The 17,556-nt window shown below is 46.2% G+C and overlaps 1 protein-coding gene across 1 annotated transcript in view; it reads left to right on the forward strand.

Annotated features, from left to right (window-relative positions):
• The window catches only part of SPOCK1 (SPARC (osteonectin), cwcv and kazal like domains proteoglycan 1), a 466,817-nt gene that overhangs the window by 99,933 nt on the left and 349,328 nt on the right, over positions 1-17,556 (forward strand). The window lies entirely within an intron of this gene.

Consider the following 17,556-nt stretch of genomic DNA (forward strand, 5'->3'; position numbering starts at 1 on the left):
TCTAGTTGAAACCTCAGTTCTGCTCCTGCCTCTCTTACTGGGTGATCTTGGGCAACTTATTCACCATCTCTGGGCCTGTTTTACTTTCATTTAACAGAAGAATACTTACCTTAAGGTAAGTAGATGTTGATGGATGTAAAAAAGTTTTTATGGCTGAGTAGTATTCCATTGTGTGTGTGTGTGTGTGTGTGTGTGTGTGTGTGTATACATACACAACTTCTTTATCCAGTCATCTGACAAAAGGCATTTAGGTTGCTTCCATATCTTAGCTATTGTAAATAGTGCTGCTGTGAACATTGAGGTGTATCTTTTTGAATTAGAGTTTCTCTGGATGTGTGCCCAGCAGTGGGATTGCTGAATCATATGGTAATGCAGAATACATTCTTAACATTGTAATATTTTCTCTTCCTGCTGGTTGTAAGGGGGTGACTCACCACAGAGATGCCCTCTCTTGGATGGCAGTGCATTAGTCTAGCCATGTTTCGAGGCCAGATGACCCACTTCATATTCATGGAATTAATGAGCATGTTACTATGGATCACTGCTTAACCTCTCTGTTTCTCCCCTGAGTGTCAAGTGAGGAGACTGAGTTCTGCCTTGCCAGATCATCTTGAAAATTAAATCAGATGATGCATGAAAGGCTCCTGAAGATGAGTAGGTGCTTAGAGAATGTTAGCTGCCCTCCCCCATCACCCCCAGCTGTTGTATGTGTGCTCACAGGCAGCCGCAGGGGCAGTGGGCGTGGATCTCCCATCTCATGCCCAGTCCAGTGCCTCTCAGACTTGTGGGTACCACTGGCCTGATTTCTGCCACATTGCTGAATACCTGAATTTATTTTTAAAAATAAAATAAAAATAGAAATTAAAAAAAAATCAATTCTCCTTTTCTATGTAAGAAACCACAGATTTACTACACATAGCAAATTATTTAGGTAAAAAATTTTGGGTACTCCCTAAAATTCCCAGCGGTGTATGTACCACATTTAGAAAAGCACTATGCAGATTGGATTGGTTTATGATAACTTCCTGCATGTTCTAAGTATTCTCTCTGTTGCTTCTCACAAATAAATACTGGGGTCATTTTGGAGGTTGGCTGGTGGAGGAAACACTTTTCTCCGAGAGAGTTTAAGGAGTAGAACCAACTGAATTGCAGTGTGGAACCCCAATCCCAGTTTGGCATTTGGGTTCTGGTTTGAAATCTCCATCTTGCTCCAGATAGTGGAACCCAAAAGTCTCATCTGAGGTAGTCCTTGACAGAGCTACAAAAAATTGAGCAGTATTACAGGCTGTAAAGAAATGTCACCTGTACTGGGGAGACTTTCAGAGCTGTAAATGTGTACCACTACCATGGCATCATATCCTTCACATGGTGTTGTGGGCTGTGGGATCCTTTTGTGAGTAAACTAAGAGGATGACCTCTGGTTGACATTTCCTTCTAGGCTCTTCTCGGGGTTCAAGTGCACCCCCAGGAGAGAATCCTACCAGGCTAGCAGCATGTCTTTGGACTAGCCCCTTGGCTTATCGCCTCACCTCTCAAGAATTCAGCCTCAAGGCTTTGCAGGGACTGAGTTTGTGTCTGTCTAGCTGCATCGCAGGAATGTTATTTCTTCTGTGTCACCCACCTCCCCTCAACATAACCCTACCTCCTCTTTTCCAGTGCACACGTAGCGTAGCACCTGCTTGCAGTTTGGCCCTAGAAAGGTGATTGTTGTCACTATTAAATGTCAGCATTGGGAAGAAGTCGCCAGGCATTGAGTGCCAGATCTGATGTTGGTAGGATGTGGGGAGTTGGCAGATCTGGATGGAGTGCCCTCCTGTTGACCACTTTGCTTCCTGACAGAGACCTGCTCATCCCAGACTGATGGAAATACATCCTGTTTGTTAGGACTGTGCTTTCATTCTCTTCTGAAGAGAAATGTGGTTTTAATTTCAGAGATCAGATGGGATGACTTGTGTTCATATGGCCGATAAATCATTTCAAAGAAAATTGCTTTGGCATGCTTGACATTTGTATGGATGGCTGATGAATTAAAGGAATGGATCCAGATCACGTCAGAAATATTTTACCATTACAAAAAATTGTGGTCTGCGGAAAACAAAATCCAATAAAGCTGTAAAGCTGTCTGGCCATCTTTCTGGGCTGCAGAAATGCAGCATTTGGGGACCATGTCATTGACATAAATGCGCCACATGGTGGGCAGTTTGTAAGAAGGAGACCCCAGGATAGAGATGAGGAGGTCTGAGTTCTGGCCCAGCTCTGCCTGCTGCCCGCCATTTGCTGTTGTGCAGAACTGTTTGCACCTCGCTGGACCTCAGCTTTTCTGGGTTGGTGACTCCCCTTGAATATTTGATTAACAGTTTGCCCTCTCCCTGAAAAACATGGACACAAACAAAAATTCTTTTTTGCACAATGCCGGGGATTGAGGGACCTCTTGAAGCCCATCCATGGGCCTCAGATTGAGGGCTCCCAGACCCAGTGAGCCCTACAGTCTCCCCCTGCCTTAGAGGCCATCTTGAAGCTCACTTGGCTTCTAACACTCTTCTACTGCAGGAGGCAAGGAGACCTGGTCCTCAGAGCTGACTTCCTCGGCTCCCCTGGGCTTTATTGCCTGCTTCAGCTCAGGGAACATTTATTGAGCACCTTTTGTATGTGAGGCACTGGGCCAGATGAGGAGATACAAAGTGGAGGAGAAACATAGTAAATCTCCTAAGGGAGGTGGTTCATGTGGTCATGAGCGTTGTGAGTGAAGGCCATGAGGGTGCTGGTGCCGTCACTGGGGAGAGAGTCAGGATTTGAGGTCCAATTCCAGCCTCTTGAAGAGTTCTAATTCTGTCCTTTGTGATCCTAGACGATCCACTGTGCCTCAGTTTCTTCATAAGTACAATAGGGTCAATAATTCTAGAACTTTCTCCCTCTCAGAATTATTGTGAGAATCTGATATGCTCATGTATTAATTTAAATAAAATTGTTAACTGCTCTGGGACTGTAATGTTTAAAGGGGTTAAATTATTAAAGTCATGTTATTAATTAAGAGTTTTGCAATATTCCCATGGAAACAAGATCTTCAATAAAAAAGCAAATAAAAATGTAAGAATGGATGGTGGCAAAAACTGCGAGTTCAGAGAAGGAAGGCAACTTCTGAGGTTTGGCTGACGGAAGAGGCCTCTGCCCTGAATCCAGTGTCTTCACTTGAAGAATTTTATTTGAACTTTTTGTCTGTTATTGTAGAAATCATCATGTTAATTATAGAAAAATAGAGCATACTGTTTACTAAAAACCAAAAAAAAAACCACCCCCAAACACATACCATCTATTATGTGACAACCATCTATTACATAAACAATGGAAGTAATCACTTTTGATCATTTGGTGTAAAACCTCTAGACCTTTGGATGTGTGCACATATATGGAAATTCACTCATTTATTCATTTAATGGTATTTATTGATAGTATACTAGTGTTCCTGGCCTTGAGTTAGGCACTTAAGTCTACAGTAGTAAGCATAGTAGATATGATTCTTCCATGACATAGTCCTCTAGGGTGAGAGACAGTAAAATGAATATATAATTGCGTCTGGGTCATTTTCTGTGAACAAAAGTACAGCATACATACTCACTCTCTGTCAGTTGGCGTATTCTCTGTGTTAGTGCTTTGCTGTCAGTCACTTCCCCTTTCCCTCTGTTCTGTGCTGTGATCTTTTCTCCATTTGGTTAGTATATTTATCAGTTACCTGTTGCCTGTCCAGTAACCATAGAGCCTCACTGATATGTGACAATGAGCACTGATGTCTGGAGTTAGCTTGTCTTGAAACCTTGGCTGGTCTTGCTTGCTGTGAGTCCTCTGGCTGTCAGCTGATCTGAGATGGCCTTGGCTAGGACAACTCCACATGTCTCATCTCCCAGCAGCTAGCTCAGGCATGTTCTCTTGGTCAAGGCCAAGGAACAAGAGCAGACCCTGAACTGCTTGAGTGCTGTGTCAAACCTCTGCTTGTGCCATGTCTGCTAACAAGTCACGTGGCTGGGCCCAGTGACACAGTGTAAGGGAAACCACTACAGGGTGTTGTGGTCAAGGGTGTACATACAGGGAGAAGAGAAGAATTGGGGTCTTTAATGCCTTTAATATCCTGCAGTATACATCCTCATTGCCCTTCTTAGTTGCTGCATGGGATTCTGTTATGTGCCTGGGGACGGGTGGGATTTTAAACACAGGGCCTTTGTGGCAAAGATGTGGAGGCAGCCCTGGATTTGTGGAGGTTGGGTCTGCCCATCTGCCAGGAACAGAGGGTGGAAAGCGTCATGTGCTGGGAGAAGGAGGTGGGACTTGATCATGTGAGTAACTCAGGATAATACGGTCAGAGTAGGACCTGAAAAGGTAAATCTAAAAGTGGTATTTGGCATGTATTAGGTGAACAGAAGCTTGGAGAAAGGGAGACAAGTCACTGTGTATTGGAATAACAAAGTGTGGGGCTAGAGGCAGAAGGAAATGCAAAGGAAGGGATGGACCAAAACAATTGAATTGATAGTTATACCTTTCACTAGTTGAATTCTTACTGTGTGTCTGCTTTAGAGCTTTACTGAGGGCGTTTGGCAACCCAGCGAGGATGGCTGTGGGTGGTAGTACCAAGGGCTCCTGTACGTCACAGAGTGGGAAGGCAGGAGGACATGGTGGGGGTGATTGAGGATGCCCGAGAAAGTGGAGCTAATCAACAGGGCATGTCCAGGAGGGACACGTGAAGGATGGACATCAAGAACAGGCAGAGGAGGAGTGATTAACCATAGAGAGCAGGGAGGGGTGGGTGGAGGCCATCTGCGAAGACTGTGAGTGGGTTGAGATTCGGTGGGGCTGGGAGGAGAGGTGAGCCCCATCTAGTTGCAGGACAGTGGCACCTTGCTGTCTGTATCTTTGCTTAAACTCCCCCACAGTTGCCGTCGTCCCACACAGTAGCCTGCGGATCTTTTGAAAAGAAGACCATTCAGATTCCCCTTGCCCTCCGAGTAAAGCCTGCTCTCCTTAAGGTGGCCTGCATGCTAGTTGTCCTTCACATCAGGGTTCCTGCTGCCCCTCAGCCCCTTCCACCCACCCTGTTCTTTTGCCTGGAGTGCTTGACCCCCTGTACCTCCACCCACTCCTTCCTTTCTAACTCTGGGCCTCAGTTTGGACAGTTGACCTCTGGCTTCTCTCCTGCATTTCTGCTTTGGAAAGTGCTTACTCTGCCAAATCCTCAGCTCTCATCATCATGCCTGGCACACAGAATGGGCTCAGTACAACTTTGCTAAAGGAAATCAAGATGGGCAGTGTGAACACACAGGAGCCCCTTGCTGCCTCTGGTAGCTGAGAACATCTCTGAGGGCGGGGGTTTTCTGGTGCTTGCCCTTTGAGATGCTCACCAGGAGAACTACCGTGTGTTCTTCAAGCCTGACCAACTGCCCTCTGCCCTGCGATCCCCCTTTTCTCTTTTCTTTTTTAAAATGGAAACAGAACAGGCAAAGCAGACCTCACAAGGACCTTTTTCCTTTAGACAAATAGCTGGTATTCCTATTAAAATGGTAATTTTCTTTGTTTAAAAAGGCAGATGTGGTCAAATTAGGCTAATCTAATTTGCAGTGTTTCATTAAAAATATATATGAGTTAGGCTGGGAGGCTGTTTGGGTCCTGGGGTCATTGCGTTAGCAGCCACGGGAACAAATGTCCTTTATTGGCTTAAAGATACAGCTTCCAGCAAGCATCATTTCCTCACGGTGACTTCTTGTGACCTTGCTTGAGACCACGGGGGATTTCTGTCTGCCAGCTTGTCTTCTATTTTGCCCTTTTTATTGAATAGAAAATCCCTTCATACCCCTAGGTTTCAGAGTCCCTTGTACAGACAAGAGGAGGAAGGGTCTCCTCTAACTAATAGGGAACCCGGGACGAAGACATGGGATTTTATATAAGAGCAAGAGAGAATACATACTGTATAGTGCAGGGAACTATATCAGTTTCTTATAATAAGCTATAATGGAAAAGAATCTGAAAATATGTATGTGTATATGTGTCTCTGTACATGTATAACTGAATCACTTTGCTGTACATGTAAAGCTAATGTTGTAAATTGAGTACACTTCAACAGAAAATGAAGTTAAAAAAATAAAAGAATGCAAAATCCTGCGTGAAGCCAGGAGGCTGTAGAGATGCCGCTGGCTCAGATGCATGGATCTCGGTGGGAAGGACACTGGAGGGTAGAATAGGACGGGGCAGTTGTATCCCTGCATGTTGAGTGGTCATGTGACATTCTGACGTCCCAGAATTTGTTGGTACCACTTATTACCTAGGGCTTCCTCCCAAAAGTGCAGTCAAGCATGCCTGAAACCTCCATGCCCTATCCGAACCCTAATGAGAGTTCATGGGCTCCGGACAGTTGGGACAGCCCAGCTAAGCTATGTGGAGCCCACGATGTTTTGGTCAACCAAAATGATGTAGTTTTTTCTCCCACATCCCAGTTCTGAGGAGCTCAAATCAGATACATTCCTTAGCAGCTCTTTTGGCCTCTCAGGAGCCTGGCTTTGAGCCCCAGCCCTGCCTCTTGCTGCTCTGTGGCTCCAAGACTGTGAGATGAGGATGATGCTATGCTGAGGCCAGCTGTAGAGGGCTCTGTGTGAGCTTGGCCAGTAGCTGTAGTCCTAAACAGTGGCTCTCACTACCACCACTGGCTTTGGGATTGCTTGTCAAGTGTTGGAACCATGCATGTCAAATCCACAAAGCCAGGGGTCCCTCCTGCTTCTCTTTCACCTTGGCAGTGACCCCTTGAATCCCAATGCAGGCTGTGGTCCAGTGATTTACTGTGCCATCCTAGCTTACAACAAGTCAAACTAGTATTAGAGCACAGGAATAGACATGTTTGGGATCCACAAAGGAAGGCAGTGCCCAACAGAGGAGAGGGCTGTAAGATTCTGAGGGCCTGATAGACCTTGGCAAAGTATTCTTGAAAGTCTGGAAAGCTCTTGGCCCTTCTTGTAGTTCTGTGAGACTTTGGAGCATGTGAGAACTCAGAGGTACTTACAATTTGAAAGAGGGCTGATGATATACTTGGAACTACAAGTTTTATGTGGATTATCATTTGCAAGCTTGGATAGATAAAAACCATCTCCCAGGAAGCATGTGGCAAGGTGCTTTATTTGCACCCATCACTTCTATCTTGATTGGTCTTCGGGATGAGCCTGAGGTATTGTGCTGCTGTTGGCCTATTTTCTTGCCTGGGAATTATCCCAGTTTGTACAGAGCACGGTACATGATGACACGTGAATGGTCTGCAGTGAATTCTTGGTTCCACAGCCCCTCTTCTTGTCAGTGTCACAGCTGTGAGTGTTGGCACATCCTCCAGATAGATTTTCTTCTCCTCTGAAATGTTTGTCTAAAATTAATTTGAATGATTTTGAAGAGGTTGTCGAACAGTCAGAGGATTTTGCGAAACAGAATCTGCGGCCCTGGCAGAGGAGGAGAGAGCTGTGAATTCAGTGGGATGCGGGAGTGCCCCACCAAGATGGAAACTGGGTGCACACCTGTGAAGAGCTGGAAGGTCAGAGTAGCCCCTGTGCCACTGAGCAGCCCTGGGTGGGGAGCCCTTGAGGTTGGAGCCTTAAATACCATCACACCATGTGGACTTCAAGGGCAGGAAATGGCATGTATTAGCATAGGCCTACGGACTCTGGACGTTTGGCTGCCTTTCAGGAAAAATAGTTTTTTAAGCATATAGTCTGTGCCCTTGCTTCTTCTGTACGGTATCTTGTGAATTCAACATCATCTCTCTCCATGACCCTGTTCCTCAGAGATCACATCAGAGAACACAGGTTTGAGAAGGATGTCAGTGTTGAGTGGATTTCTTTGTGTGCCATGGGTTTGTATAACTCATGTGCCTTCGCTTGGCATCCAGCTCAGCGCTTTCACCCAGGAGATGAAACTCTCACCCACTAGGTTGCCAGCCGCCTGGGGGATTGGGTGTGCTTTGCTTACTGTTCTATTCCTAATGCCTATCAGAGGCCTGGCCCACAGTAAGAACTCGCTAAATACTTACTGAGTGTGTGTATGAGCAAACTCTTCTGATAATGTTGATTGGATTTTTTATTATAAATATTTCCTCTATGCCATTGACATATAGATTCAGTTTAACTTTTCCTATATTTTTTTGAGATGTAGAATTGACTCTTTATTTTTTCTTTTTTTTGGAGGGGGAGTAATTAGGTTTGTTTATTTATTTATTTAAATGGAGGTACTGGGGATTAAACCCAGGACCTCATAAATGCTAAGCATGCATTCTACCACTGAGCTGTACCCTTCTCCTTCTCCCTCGTTTTAAGTGTATTTTAAAAAACGTTTTTTAAAATAAAAAATTTTTTTTTAATTTTATACAAAATTTTAAGTTTACTTTCCATTTATAGTTATTATAAACTATTGGCTATCTTCCTCTTGTTGTACAGTTCATCTTTGAGCCTATCTTACACACAGTAGTTTATGCCTCCCACTCTCCTACCCCTCTATTGCCCCACCCCACTGGTAACCACTAGTTTGTTCTCTATGCCTGTGAGTCTACTTTTAAGCGTACTTTTGATTGATGCTGGGTGGACAAGGTAGGACACAGTTCAGCAGCCTGTTGTGGGAGTGTGAGACCTGGATTCTGTTCTCTGAGTGTCCCTTTCTCTCTGTGTGGACACTGAGTCTTACTCATTGGTAAAGCCTCAGAAGCAGGGGTCACAAACAATGGCCCAACACTTGTTTTTATGAATAAATCTGTTCTGGAACCCTGCCATGCTCATTTGTTTACACATTGTCTGTGGCGGCTTTCATGCCATAACGAAGAGTTGAGTCTTTGCGAGAGAATCCATATGGCCCAGAAAACCTAAAATACTCGCTGTCTGGCCCTTTCCAGAACAAATTTGCTGATCCCTGCTCATGAGCATCCTAGAGGTGTTTGGCACGTGGTAGGTACCTCCCTGGCAGAGCCTGTGTTTGGTGAATGCCTGTAGATTGGTTGAAGGAAGTGGTTTATCCATCTGTGTGGTGGGTGTTCATTCCTGGGGCACTAGAGGAGGTGAGGTGATGGGCTCAATGCCGGCCCTGCCTGTGTGGTTTCTGCAGGGATGTAGATTGGCAGAGGGTGATCTGGTGCCTTGACTGGACAGTGAGGAGGAGTGGCTGGTGGCATCCACTTATTCCGTTATCAGATATTTATTGGAACGCATGGTTGCTGAGCATGAAGCATGCATTATTATTCTAGTTATTGAGCACATACTGTTGGCTGATCACTCTGGATTATGTATCTGTTGTCTGAGATGTGCATTATATTCCTACCCAGCTGTGATAGTCCTGTTCTTCAGATGATAGTGATTGATACCAGTCATTGATACTCATGTCCAAGGTCACATGATTAGAAGATGGTGGATCCAAGTTCCGAATGAGTCTGTCTGTCCATGGGAGTCCAACGGATCTTGCTGCTAGGACCGTCCCCCCACCCTTTTAGGGATGCTTGGAAAGTGGATATCAACAAATGTGACCCCTGCTCTTAAGGAGGTTTTAATCTAAAGGGGGAGTCTAAATCATCTTGAATTCTTTTTGGAATAAGTTATCAAAGAGGCTTCCCAGAGAAGGAGATAAAGATGATCACTGTGATAATAGCATCTTGTAATGTTTATTGTTTACCCTATGCCTGAGCTCAGCAAAACATGTTACAGACATTATCTCTTTTAATCTGAGAAACCCTATGTGATAAGCACTATAGGGACGAACTATGTCTCCCCAAAAGAAAGGTCCACGCTCTAACTTCTAGTACCTTATTTGGAGATAAGGTCTTTGCAGATGTCATTAATTTGAGGATTTTGAGATGAGATTATTCTAGATTTAACAGGGGTCCTAAGTCCAAAGATTGGTGTCCTTTTAAAAGAAAGAGTGAGGGGATTTGATACACAGAGACTCTGAGGGGAAGGTCATGTGAAGAGACTGAAGTCTTGCAGCCACAATCCAAGGAATGACAGGGCGCCCAGGAGGTGGAAGAGACAAGGAAGTTTCTCCCCTAGAGCCTTTGGAGGGACGATGGCCTTGTCAGCACCTTGATTTTTTTGACTTCTTTCCGCTAAGGTGAAAAAAATTAATTTAAGCCACCAAGACTCTGGTGGTTTGTGATGGCAACCACAAGAAACAAATATAGGCACAGTGATCATCCTACTGGGAGATGTCGAGTCAGTTGCCCAAGGCTGTAAAGCTGGTGAGTGCAGGAGCTGGGACTCAAACCCAGGATTTAGTGTGCTTTAGCCAGTGGGAGGGGTTTGGGCTCAAGGTGGGGCAAAACCTGATTACCAGACCGTTGTTGTGGGCAGAGCCCCACTGGTCAGCCCTGCTATCGATTCTCCATGAGTGTTCATGATTATTTCTAAGAGACCTCTGAGATTATCCTGGCCCCAAAGAGAAGGCACCTCCCCTTGTCCCCATGGGGCACTGGCCAGGCCATATGTCCCTGCTGTGTTCACAGCCCTGTGCCTGGAATGGAGCCGTGTGGCTTGTGTCAGCTGGGGACACAGAGGGCAGCTTTGGAAAATGTGGCCTCCATCCCAGCTGGCCCTTTGAGGCATAAGCCACAGAGCTGGCGGGAGACAGAGGCCTCTGTGCTTGTTCTGGGAGATGGTGAGAACAGCATTGCCTTTTGTGGCCCTTGAAAGAACACCGACCTTGGTTTGGTGATGAGGAGGGAGGGAGCAGTGGCTGAGTTTTTGCAGGTGCTTTGGCAGTTTAAAATTGCTGTTCATTCAGTGCTCCTTGGGGAGGAGGAAGGTGGAATAGACCCCAAGGCTTGAAAGACTGAATGCATTTCCTAAAAGGGAGCTGGTGGCTGATTGTCTTCCCAGGCTGCAGCATCAGAAAGCCTGTCACAGGTACCTGCTGGCACAGAGGATGAGCTAAGTGATGCCTTGGGTCACAGCCTCTGAGGCTTTATGTTTACCTGTGGCTTCCACTGCACATCAGGTCATTTCCATCTCAGTCCGTGCTGACCTGACTTTCAGGTCTTCCCATCTGCCTGAGCCTGTGCGCTGTCCTTGGTCCTGAACTGGCTGGAGGGATGGAGTCAAGTTGCATTGTGAAGCCAGCCTGCATCCTTGGGTAGGAGGAGCCTGATGAGGGAGATGTGAGTGGCTCCCCCTAATCTCCCCTTTCCTCCTCTCTTCTTGATGAATAGAGGTAGGTAAAAGTCAGGTGCTGGTGTTGAAGGAAAAATTATTTTTTCAGGTCAGCTGTGGAAACCAAGGGTTGGGTGGGTGGGAGAAAGACAGTGGGGGCTGCCATTTGTGGAGCACTCCATGGGATGGGCAGTGTGCTGAGATTTTTAAATTTCTTCATGTTCTTATTTAGTTTGAGCTTCACAGTAGCTCTTTGAGATATTCTTACATCCCCATTTACAGATGGGAAAAGGAGGCTTGAAGGCTTAAGTGACTGATTCAAGGATGCATTGTAAATGGTTGTGCTGGGATTTGAACCCAAGGTCTTTCTGACTTCCAAGGCCATGCTCTTCACTGTGCTTCTGGAGCCAGAGGTGCTGTCTGGGAGGGGCAGGACCAATGGGTGGCGTATGTGGAGATGGTGGAAGAGGGCTTGAAAGACAAGGGGACTGTCTTTACTTGTTTCACAGTCTGAACCAGTCCTGTCTCAGCAGCTAATCAAACTTCTGAGACCTTATCAGGTCACACACTTTCATTTTAAGGTGAATATGTTTAAGCTACTTCCTGCCATTGATTAGTGCTACCAAATCCCTCCCCCTGGGGTCTCTCTTCCTAACCCATGGCCTCTTTTGGATGCTCACAGTCACATATTAGATACACATTACCTGCTTAGGAAAGTGCATCCAGATGACTGTACCACTAATTACATTAGTTCATCTTCTGTTGACTTACCCACCTTTTCAACGTTGGGTGTTTTCCAGTGTGTTATATTACCTCTCTACGTATTTCCCCTCTGCCAGTGCCTCACCTTCTCAATTCCCACCTCTCTGACCTTAGTCCTTCTGGTGAAAAGAAGCTGTCTTCCACTGCAGATGGAGTGTGACTCATGCACAGGACACTTGCTCTGTCAAGCTGTCAGTCTGGTGAGTTTATTTGGTGTGGGTCTTAGGGAGCTGGTATATGAATATCTTTGGAGGAAAAAGTGGAGAATGATGAATGCCTGAAAAGCTCTTCCCTGACATTCTAATTCTTACTCACTAAGTGTTAAAGTGGCAATATTTAGTCTGATGATTCAGTCTGTGCAGGGGAATTGGTTTTAGTGCTCTCACCATTGGGGCTCATGAATTGATCCACCACTGAGGTCTGAATTACCTGAGAGATGAGTTTATTTGGGCTCTGGAAAGAGAAGATCATTTTCAACCCCACTCACCCCACAGCCTCTGATGATCAAGCCCTGGGCGGTGACTTGGATGATGGTACTACTAGATGTGCCTCAGCTTATGGAAGGAAAATTTCACATTCACATCAGATGCTGGCTTAATGTATGATTTATAGCTATTAAGGCAGAGTAATGAGTAAAAAGTTTAAAATCATTGGCTCATCTTGTGTGATTTTTAAGCAGCACCAGTACCCTCCTGTGGGCAGTGGAGGCTGCTCAGTGGTGTTTGCTTGCTTGGGAAGCAAAAAAAAAGCATTAAGAGACCTTGTCACTTAAGCAGTGTCTTTCTGAACATGAAACTCTCCCGGTTTTGTTATTGTTAGTTAAAGCCACAGGATGGCACAGAAACACATTAGCTTATTACCCAGGATTTTTTTTTTCCTTTGCAGTAAAGATGAATCCGTGTATGTTTGATCTCTCTCATGTTTGAAGGAGATTAAAATAGATTCATTACGGTGAAACTCTTTTCACACGGGTATCTGTCTTTGTTGTGATGGAAAGCCAGAATGAGTTTTCATGCTAGTGGCTTCAAAACAGGATCCCAACCCCATCAGTCCCGGGGGTGTGGGAGGCTGGCAGAGGCTCCCTGCCCACCCATCAGACCACCACCACACTTAGCAACCCCAGCCCTGGAGGCAGGCCACCAAGGTGAGATAGTGTGGGGATGGTGTGCTGTGCTTTTTCAGACTGCTGGGAGTAGAGGCTCACTTGGGGCTCTGCAGGAGAGCAGGGCGTATGGCAGGGCTAGCCAGAGAGGGGAGGAGCGCCAGAAACAGTGTCAGTTATGCAAAAGCCAAACACTGAACAGCTGAGCCTGCGAAGTCCTGGGAGGTGGCTCAGGATACAGTAGCAGCCTGTAGTAGGCTTCCTTTCCTCCCCTCTGCTGCTTCTCTCTCTCTCCGTCTGCTGGAGGGGTCTCACATTCCAGCTCCCCAAGAGGGAACTGAGTTACTTCTTATGCTCACCGTTGGCTGCTGGCTAGTCTGTGGAGGACAGCCTGGGCCTCAGGCACTGAACTCTGGTCCAGCAGTGTCAGACACGCAGGACTGTGGTCCTGGAACCCTGTCTGGCTACTGTGCTCAGTTAAGGGGACAGCCATCTGCATGGAGCTGATTGTAGCATCTTAGCCTCTCCAGCTCATTTGGGGAGTCCGACCTCATTTGCATGAAGGGCCTTTGGATTTTTTCATTTTCCAGCTCAGAAACTGAAGCTATCCGTGCCTGAGACAAATTGCTGCTGTTTAGCTCAACCTTCAAGATTGGCTTTGCTCATCAGCTGCCCTGTCTACGTCTTCAGAGCTGGGGTGGCTGTGCCTGTCCCAATTGTGCTGCCAATGCCACCTCTTTCTCTCCTCTCCCATATATGTTCTCTCCCCTTTCTCCTCCAACCCCAAAGCCCAAGCATCTGCCTGTATATCTGTCTCTGGCTGGGTGTCCCTCAGGCAGCAATTCCCATGCAGAAAAAAACCAACAAATGGAGGAGAGGAGGTGATTGGATTGCATTTCTCCCAGCTCTGTTTCCTGATTCTCATTCAGTCTTTCCTGATTTCTTTCAGACCCAGGCTAATTTGTCTTTGGGATAAGGACTTACTTTCGGGACTGGTCTCGTTAATTTGTTGGCTTTGGACTCTGTCCAGGATACAGAACTTCACATGGTTTCTTCTGAACATGTTAGCAGAGAATCCTGAATTTTGCTACAGCTGGTGGTCATGCAGAAGCATAAGAAGTAGACCCCCACCACCCAACAATTGATCTGTCAGCTTATTTAATTGCTTATGTCTTGTCTTGTTCCCAAAACTTAATTTTTCCACTAGTAATACATGTTCCTTGTAGAAAATTAAAAAAAAAAGTAACAGGAACAAGTTGTTCCTTGATACTTGGAGAGCAAGACATCACACATTCAATTTTTTTTACTACAGTAAATCAACTTTAAGCACAACTTGCTGAGATAGACAAGGGGCCTAGTGTCAGGCATTTCTCAAGGTCCTTCCCTGTAGAGAGACTCAGGAGACGGAGGGAGGGAGAGAGGAGGGCCCGGAGGCCCTGGTGCTGAATGCCGCACAGGGCCTGGTCCATGCAGGTGCCTCCTACACCCCACACTGTGGTCCTGTAGCCCAGAGGAGTCAAGCTCCCCTGTGGAGGCCTCCACTCGCTCACTCCCACCCCATACAACAACCTGTGTGAGACCATGCCCTGCTTCTGCTCTTAAGCTCAGGCTGTCACCCCTCGCCATGTGGAGATGCTCATAGAGGTAATTTTCCTTGTTGGGCCAAGAAATTGAACACACAGAAATTGGAGGAGGGCTTGTCCTCTGCCTGTCCATTCCTCCTCTCTTGTTCTGAAGCTCACAGGGAACAACATCTACTTTTCTGTGGATACAGGAGAACCCAGATCTTTGGAAGTTCGAGCTGGTCTCTTCCTCATAGGTTAGGGAAGTGAGGTGCTGCTTCGGTGAGAATACTGCAGCCAAAACAAAGGAACAACAAAAGACACCGACACTGTTCTTAATAAAGTTCCCTCTTATGTATAAGTCCACACAAAGATCAAGGCACAAGGCAACCTTGATTTTGCGACCTGGGCTTCACAGCTGTTAGCATTTTGTTGCTGATTTTGCCTTTTATCTATGCACATGTATGAATGTGCACAAGAAAGGTTGGGGACAGAGATCCAGTATAAAGCGGCACCTAAAAAAGAACAAACCCACGTGAAAGGAAAATAAGGGTATGAAAATAAAACGAATCCAGGACTGACTTTTCTCAGAAGACTTATTTGCTTCCCCCAGTGCTAGAAGGGGGTTTCTGTGAAAAAGACTTTTCTCCAGGGAGCTTGGAAGGAAAACCTGTTTGTTTGGTGGGTCTAATTTCCTTTTGAAAAGCTCTGTCTCTCCCCACCAATCCCAAGGGAGCTCTGTTGGCTGAGGACCTTGTAATTGCTGAACCGCGATTCAAATTAGAGTGTGATTGTGATCAAACTCAGCGACTCTCATTACTCCTTGGCCTCTTGCATCAAAACCACTCACAGTGACGGCAGCAAAGGCGAGCACGCAGCCTGCGATTCTGACGGGCTTCACATTTCCTAAGCGGGGGAGAGCAGGAGGGGCAGGCATCTGTACCTGCTGCCTGGGGATGTGAGGCTCTGCCTGTGCTGCTCTCTTCCTGGGACCATGAATAGCCTGGACTGCTCCCGGGAGCTGTGACTGGGTGGGTTCCCCGGCTTTTATTCTAAGCCCAACTGGTTCACAGACCTGAAAATAATTAGAGGCGGGTGTGCCCAGAGTGGTCTGCCGAGTGTGAAAGCCTGGTGGCCGCTGGCTTTTGTCGTGGATGCCCATTTTGCCTCATGTACTTGGTTGCTTAGATGGCCAGCGACAGTTTTATTGCATTCAGTGCTTTCAAGATTGCCTTTGAGTTTCTTGTGGCACCGTCTGAAAAGGCCTGATGCTCCTGGGTGCTGGGAAGGGTATATGCTTCTAAGCCCCTTTGAAGTGGAGGGCGTGGGCTTTGTTCTCTGCAGACATGTCTTTCCAGAATCATACTGTGGATCTCCTCAGTGGGGAGGGCTGGGGGTAGCTGGAGGTCATGTATAACCCATGCAAACCTGGAGCATGAGGCCCCCAGTGGCTAATTCCACTGCTGACTGTTTGATGGCTGTGGCTGTATTTTTGTTTTGGGGTTTAAAAAAAAATCCTTGTTTTAATTTTAACAACCAAGATAGGCAGTTGCCTTCTTTCTTAAAGGAGTTTGGGTTCATTCCTACCTAAAGATGGGATCCTGGATTAAATAAGTTATTAAGATTTTCTTGGGTTTTTACTTTATATTTTTATTGAGGTGTAATACAGAAAAGTACACAAATTTTAGGTGTACAGGTCAATAAATGTTTACTTCTAATATTCCTCTACAACCTTGTCTCGATCAAGATATAGGAACATTTGCAGCACCCCCGAAGGCTCTGTCATGTCCTTCCCAGGCAGTGCTCCCTTACCAAGGGGAAGCACCACTCTGACTTTTATCACCATTGACAGGTTTTGCCTGTTTCTGAATTTGATCTAGAGTGAATGCATCCAGTATGTATCCTTCTGTATCTGTCTTCTTTCACTCATCATGTCTGTGAGGATGTTGTATCCTAGAAGTTCTTTTTCTATCCTAGACATTCTTTTTCATTGTTGCATTGTATTCCATTATATGAACTTATTACCACAATTTATCTATTCTGTTAGTGGGCATTTGACTGCTTGACTTTTTTTAAAATAGCTGGACGTGTAAGCCATCCTCTGATACTGTCCATGATTTTTTTACATATTAGCAATGATGCTTTCTTTATTTCCAAGTGAAATTCCACATAAAATTCGTACCTAGGAATGAGATTGAATGTGACTGCTGTGGGTTAGTGGCTTCCAGCCCTGCTTCTTTCCCTTCCCTCTCCCCTGGGGGGGCCCCAGCTGAGGAGGTTCAGCTCATTGTCTCAGAATCTGGTCTCTGGAGTCAGACTGCCTGCCTGATTTTCCCTTGCTGTACATCCTTGGATAAATTAATCTCAGTTTTCTTATTTACAAAATGGAAATTGAGAAAACAGTACTGACATCCTAAGGTTATTGAAAACCTTAAGACAGTGCAAAGCAAGCATCACACACAGCTTTGCCACTTAGCGAGTGCTTGACAAGTGGCATGCTGAGGGCTGTTGCCATCCTTGTAGGCATCGTCATTTCCGTCTCGCTGGGGCCTAGTGCTCCCTGGAGTGCTGTTGCAAAGCCATGAATTCACAGCAGTGGCGGGATTGCAGCCCTTAACGGTTCCTCCAGGCCCGTGAAGATGCCATGCACTACAGCGCCTTGGTATGTGGCTCTGAGGCGCTTCTCGCTGCTGTGTGTGAGCTCTTTGGAGGCAGGCACATGGCACCTCATGGAGCCTGGCTGGAAGCTGGCCCTACACTGGGTGGTGGAAATGTACCTCCCAGAGCGCTATCCCAGACCCACCTTTTGCTGTGTACCTGGGCTTGCTGGGACTGTTGAGCTTTCTAAATGAAGACTGTCTGGGGCTCCATCCCTGTGTCAGGATGTTCTTGTGGCGTGAGTCCAGAAAGATGTTAGGATGGGGAGAATGGGGAGCCCTGTCAGGCTTTTATCCCACCCTGGCTTCCAGCCAGATTGGACTTCTGGAGCCAG

The sequence above is a fragment of the Vicugna pacos genome, chromosome 3 (genome assembly GCF_048564905.1).
Source record: "Vicugna pacos chromosome 3, VicPac4, whole genome shotgun sequence".
Taxonomy (NCBI): domain Eukaryota; kingdom Metazoa; phylum Chordata; class Mammalia; order Artiodactyla; family Camelidae; genus Vicugna; species Vicugna pacos.